We start from the raw sequence: 6,960 nt of genomic DNA on the forward strand, positions 1-6,960 counted from the left end.
TAATACTCGTGCAGCGCCTTGGGATGTTTTACTATGTTAAAGGCGGTATATAAATGCAAGTTGTTGTCCTGCTTAAATTCTGTGGCACATTATGATTAATGTAGTACATTAGTCTGAAGCAATGAAAACCTTTGTAAAGTAAGCAACGATCTCCAAGAAAGTCTGTTTCCAGTTATGTTCCTGAAAATGTCAACGTGGGGCTTTGTAGGTGAACTGCATAGCAATCTATGTGATATTAATTGCTTACAGCTGGAGCATCTCACAATTAAATTCTCCAATGTATAAGTAGGAGCCCAGACATTAACTTTAAAAAAATAAAAAATAAATTTTTTATCCTCGTTGGCATTCGTTTTGAAGATATTTAAAGTTTCACAGATACTTATACTGCAGTTTTCTAACTTCTGTTCCTTGCTCTTGGGTTCCTGCAACTACAAGAGCCAAAACATAATGCTAAAGAACAGCATAACTGCAAAAACCACAGAGCACACACAAATCTGCCCTAAGAAATCAATATTTCCAAACTAATGCTTACTTTAACTCTCAGATGTCTTTAACTCCTATAAATAGGCACTGTAGCGTACTTGAATTAGCTGATAAACTGTCTCAGAGCCGATGGGGAATGGTGCCTTTAAGACTGCAGTTGTGCTTGCTTCCATTTTCTGTGAAGTTTCTGAGAAGCCCACAGGGACAATCATGAAGTCACCATCCCCAACACATTTACACGTAACAAAACCTTAGCCAACGAGTAACCAGATACCTAGTGGTGACGGTAAGCTGAAAACTGATTACCAAATGCTCATAACTTTAAGTAGACCCATCAGATACTTGACCTTGATTAGAACATAATGAAACAATGAGCATATGAAATATTCTTGTTACTGGAAACACACTTCTGGCTGTATTTTTTTAATATGTATTTTAAACAACAGCCAAGCTGGGATAAAGATGATATGAATGTGTTTTAAGTCTTTGTACTAACTGTAAATTTATTTCAATCTACTCCTTCCCAATCCTCCTCCAAGCTTCCATAGTGACTGTAATACACCTTGTCAATGCAGTTGTTGACTCGGTAGAAAAAGAAGGTATATCTTTTTTTTACAAAGCTCAGTTATAAGTGTATTGTGGTTAATTGAACTTTGTTGTATGTTGTAAGTCTATAACACCGTTCTGTAAATGCAGTGAGAGTGCTGTTTATCCATTTAGCAGTGGTTTGACTATCACTATCATTAATTTTGAAACCATAGTTTTTATTTCATTTTTCCAAAATAAGTCCTGCAGATTGATACAAAAAATGACATTTTTCCAAATCATGCTCCAAACAACAGTGATTTCCGATTATGATCAAATATTTCCTGTATCCAGCATATTTTTCTCTTCCTTCTTTCTCTGTGCAGAAATGTAAATGAGGAATTTTGTGAGGACATTGAAACTATTTCCATATACTTTTAATAGTTTCTCAGCCATGCATGTTCAGGAGCATGTGGAGCTGTTTCGGATACACTGTTATATTTATAACTTGACATTGTCCTTTGCTTTCCTCCTGTTACCGTTTTCTCTCTCCGATTTGTGTATCATACTGTAAAAATAAGCTACAGATATTCTCTGAGCAAATATAAAATTTAATTGCTTAGCAGCCATTTAAGACATCTGGTGCTTGTTTGAACAGTGGATAGGAGCAACAATAGCAGCACAAGATGCCATAGATTAGAGAGACATGCTTGTCTTCTGTAAAATCTCCAATTTGAGATTCTAGTTAAGCATCTGAACATAGTAGAACTGGGACTCAGATAGACCAAAGGAGTACTCTAAGATAAAGCCCTGCAATGACTTTGATTGTGAATTATTCATTCTGAAATAATCTTTCATGTTCTATTTCTCCAATGAAATAAGCAAAAAAAGATTTTTGTATGTTCTTCCCTGTTCTTAAAAACTAAAGTGTGAAATTCCTGAGCTGGGATGGGGTTGCAATCAAAGCGCATTAGTGGCATGTAAGCTAGAATTTGGAGAGGGTTCCAGTTCTACTGAGTCTTCGTCTCTTTCTTTTGTGTGCCCCCCAAAATCCACCAGAAACCGGGAAGAGCACTTCTCGTGTCTGCTCCCTCCATGCAGACATCATCGGAAGAGGCTGGACTGGCAAGATGATGTAATTCGCTGGAACGCCTGCCAGTTCTGCCTGTCGACCCCAGCACTAAGTATGCATGATGCAGGCATACATCAAAAGTGTCCCAGGATCAGATGTTGTCAGAAGTGGGGCCCACAAATGTGTGAAATGCCGATCGTTGACAGGGATTTTTAGCCTCTTGCGTTTAGCAGTGAATGTCCTGACTGGAACCGCCATTGTTAGTTCCAGAAGTATGATGTTTCAGTGTTCAGCCTTGGCAATGGAGCAGGAAGAGTACTGGGATTAAAAAAAGAGATCAAAGCATCTCATTTCAGCACCCAACCTCAATGTTCGGTTACAGCTTACGTTAGGAGAATCGCTATTTCAAGATAAAATTACAACATTAAGTAATAAACCATGGGCTGTATTTCTGAATGAATACTTAAAGATTAGGTCATTGTGTGACCTTCCTTGAGTACTTTGTAGTTTTGTGCGTTAAATTCATATAGATATCTTCCACTAGCTTCTTTATGTATCTTCATGTTTGTAGTTATGTTATAGATGTTACAGTTCTTATTTACTAGAATACTTCAAACTTCTTTATCTTTCACAGCAGTCATATTTTTCGTCATTAGAATGCTAAAGTGAGAGAAAAGTCATAGATTTATTTTGTCATTGGTACACTAGGAAATTTTCACAGCCATTTTCTAGTATTGTAAAGAGTTTTAAAATATCACTTATTCTGGTAAACAGCACTTAACTGCTCTTAAAAATGTACGTATGTAGCAAGCGGGCATTTAAATTGTTTGTTGCAAGCAAGCACATGGAATGTTAGTATAGACATTTCTTTAGTATCCTGATGCTTTAATATTTCATGTTTTCTTCTTCCCTTTCCTACTCTTTGCCATCTAAAGAAACTTTTGCGGGTCATGACCTCAAGAATCCAAGAGGTGACTTTTGTCTGCATGTCTTTATTCTCTCATATTCACTTAAAGCTGCGCATCTTTCACTTTAACATTCACTGCACGTTAATCTGCATAGCTGCAAGAGAGTGACATGTTAATCCATTATTCACATGTTCAGTATCAGTCATTGTTGTGTGTGGTAGACAATATAGAAGATTTACCTTTTAAACCCTATTCCAGCAGTTTCTGTTCAAGCACAGCAGCCACTGCATTTGTAACATAACCAGAATAACACCCGCTAGTTTAAATCTGTGTACATTTTGTACGGCTGTGTGCTGGCTGTCAGTTGGCATAATTTTAAAATGTCCAGATAAAATGTATTGGTCTCTGTCATTTGTGATGGGGGAGCTATTGCCCACCCCAGCTGTGTCCTGTTGCACTGTGGAGACTCCAATCAGCCCTAATATTAATTACTGCTTCTGTACAAATTGTTTCTTGTTGTGTTTTTGATCAACACTAAAGGCCTCGTTCAAAGTTACACATTCTAATTTTTCTCCCTTTCTTTTCTATGCAAAAGCATATCACTGGGACACATCTGATTGGATGCCAAATGTTCAACTACCCGGTATCCAGGAGTTCCCACAGTATGAGGTAGTAGAACACCCTGCCCCACTTTATTCTGATCCTAATTCCATTGACACAGACTACTACCCTGGAGGGTATGACATTGAAAGTGATTTCCCGCCTCCTCCAGATGATTTCCCAATTCATGATGAACTGCCACCATTGCCCCCGGAATACAATGAGTTTGATTCCATACAGCCTCCACGGGATATGCCCACTGCAGGAAGTCTGAATTCAACGTCGCAAAGTAGACAGCATTTTAACATGAATCAGTATCTGCCCCATCACCACTATTCAGCGGACCTCTCGGAACCTCAGAATGCAGTCCCTGCAGGAAGCAGTTACAGGGGGGCCTACCCATCCTACGCTTTAACATATAATGATGACTTTGAACCACCCAGCGTGGACAACATGTCTATGTCTGTGTACACATCCACTACCGCCTCTTGCTCTGATGTTTCAGCGTGCTGTGAGATGGAAGAATCTGAAGTCATGATGAGTGACTATGAAAGTGGGGATGAAGGCCACTTTGATGATGTGACTATACCTCCACTGGATTCTCAACAACATACGGAGGTCTGACAGTTAACAAAAATTAAAGTGCCTGGGCTGAACTGAACCATGCTACAGCTTCTATATTTGACGAGTACTCAATGTTGTTTTTGCATATTGGTTTGCAAGCATTGTTGATGAGCTAATTCCAGCATGGCTGCAGTGGATCATGCAGCATGTTTCTACACATCAGCAGTTTCTTTTTTCCTGAGCTACTGGAACTGGACTTAACAATTTTCATTTACATTGGCTGTGCCATTTCAGAATGTGGTTTTGTATCAGTATCAACATGCAAAGTACTGAAGGATTTTGATATTTGGCATTATAGTAACAGAACACCTTTTCATTGTGGTATACTTGGTCTGTATTTATGTAGTTCTAATAATACAGAGATTAATTTTTTAAAGACTTTTTTCCTGTTCTGCAATTTTTTTTGTAAATTTAATGTACAGTTCTGATTTAAATAGTTTAAACTAGGTTTTGTAGATATTATGTGGATTTGTTTCCAGAATTTTAGTGCTGTTCGTGTGTTAATCACTTGTTTTGACATTGGCATACCCTGACAGTTATGTACAAACTATTGATTGGGGTTTTACTCTTAAGTTTATTATTTCCAGTGAATTTAAACATTTCATCATAAACATTTTACCAAATGTACCAAAATGCCAAGTTGGTATGAATGAGTAGGTTTATTTTGCTATTGTTTGGGTCTGATACATGAAAATGTCTTAAGTGAGTGACTGCATTTTTAATTGTAAATTGTGTGGATTTATTTTTCAGTAAAAGGGGACCTACTGAATTTTTAGAACCAAAACTTTGCATAACCTGACAATTACTTTCTAAAGTTCTCTATGTGGTGCAATGGTCCTGAGGTTTTTAAAAAAAATGAAACTTCCATTAGCATACACTTACTTACTTTCGCATTGGTAATAAATTGTGGAAAATTAATTGCCTCCTTGTGTGTCTTTGTGAATTCAAATGGAGTTGAACTTTGCTAGAAACTAATTCAGAAATACCTTAAAATGATTATGCTCAGATTCTTTGTAGATACCATGGCCTTGAATTTCCATAGAGGTTTTCCCAATCTCTTGTCTTAGCTTTGGCAGGAGATCAGGGCAACTCCTGCGGAGATTCGGGACCCTTTTTATATATTTTTTTTAAAACCTTGTGTCTGCCGCTCACCTGTCCACAAATGTTATTTTCTGTAACACTTTTCATGTCAGCATTTATACTGGGAAAACCGTATTGAAGCATTTATAATGGGAAAGCCATATGTCAACATTTTACAATGGGAAAATCTCGTGTAATGATTTTACCGTCATAATTTCTTCAGGAACTGTTGGAATCACGCAAACATTTCTGGGGGAAAAATGTGTGTCTTATACTTTTCGCATTCATTCAAATTTCTATTGTCCAAAACAAATGAAAATAGTCACAAATTACATATTTCACAACATAAAGAAATTTACTCGCTGAATTTCTTTTGTGTCATTCATTAAAGTTTTTTTTTAAACTTTGAGGCCTCAGCTTGTCTGAAAATAGGCTTCAACTGGATATTTTTGCCTCATAAATGCTAGAGGGTTCAGCCACATCTGTGCATTTGAGCATATGCACTTTGCAGAATTTTCCAGTGTGCAATCTATGGATAGAAGGGTGTGTCCCCTCATTCTCTGAGGATTTGGCTGATTCTTGCTCTCCCTAAAGGATTTGAAAGAAACTGGAGATTGGATTTTTTTTAATTCATTCATGGGATGTGGACATTGCCAGCAAGGCCAACATTTATTGCCCCCGAGAATGTGGTAGTGAGCCGCCGCCTTGATTGCAACTGAATGGCTTGCTGGGCCATTTCAGAGGGCAGTTAAGAGTCAACCAGATTACTGTAGATCTGGAGTCACATGTAGGCCAGACCAGTTAAGGATGGCGGATTTCCTCCCCTAAAGGACGTTAGTGAATTCTTGAAGATTTTATTTCAGGCAAGTGATATTTATAAACAAATGCTGTTTTCTCTTATGAACTGCTCAGCATCTGTGATTGTGGTTTCTTGGTTAATAGTTAGAAAAGAAAATTGAGTTTACTAACAATATTTAATTTTTTTTTTCATCACTCACCTCTTTATTTTGGTTGTATATTCGGTTAAAAGAATCTCATGACCATTTTTGAGGCTGAAGGCTTGTTTTTTTTTTAACATAAATGAACTTTGAGTGTTTTATGAAATAATTTCTATTTTAATGGGCATTTATGTTTATTAAAGACTGTATAAGTGAGCAAACTCAGTATGCTGCATACATTTTTGCACGTCGGTGCTGCTAATGCACACTGGTAACGTTTATAACAAAACTACAACACCAGCCAATGATTTTCCATTCATTAATTATAAAATGCAGGAATTTACTCTTAAATGCTTTTATGACAGGACTGTAAAAACCAGAAATGCTGATGGAGCCTGGAGTACCCAAGTGTGCAAAATGGACTGTGGACTAGTTGGAGAATGAGGCCGATGGGTGGGATGCTGTGGGTGGATGGTGCCTAAGGGTCCAAATGAGAACAGGGGCAGTTTGGGGATTTTCACCCAATATGAACAGGCACCCAGGGCCCCTTACCAGTTTACATAGAAACATAGAAGATAGGAGCAGGAGCAGGAGAAGGCCATTCGGCCCCTCGAGCCTGCTCCACCATTCAATGAGATCATGGCTGATCATCCAAATTCAGTACCCTGTTCCTGCCTTCTCTCCATATCCCTTGATCTCTTTAGCCTTAAGAAATATATCCAACTCCTTC

At 37.8% G+C, this 6,960-nt stretch overlaps 1 long non-coding RNA gene across 1 annotated transcript; it reads left to right on the top strand.

Moving 5' to 3' along the window:
• Nucleotides 1-1,090: 1,090 nt before the first annotated feature.
• Nucleotides 1,091-5,130, top strand: LOC147122984 (uncharacterized). Its single transcript, XR_015073002.1, has 2 exons — nucleotides 1,091-3,051; nucleotides 3,584-5,130. It is a non-coding gene; the product is annotated as an uncharacterized LOC147122984 (long non-coding RNA).
• Nucleotides 5,131-6,960: the final 1,830 nt, after the last annotated feature.

This window comes from Somniosus microcephalus, chromosome 2 (genome assembly GCF_052327205.1).
Source record: "Somniosus microcephalus isolate GS21.2 chromosome 2, FLI_Smic_1.0, whole genome shotgun sequence".
Classification (NCBI taxonomy): domain Eukaryota; kingdom Metazoa; phylum Chordata; class Chondrichthyes; order Squaliformes; family Somniosidae; genus Somniosus; species Somniosus microcephalus.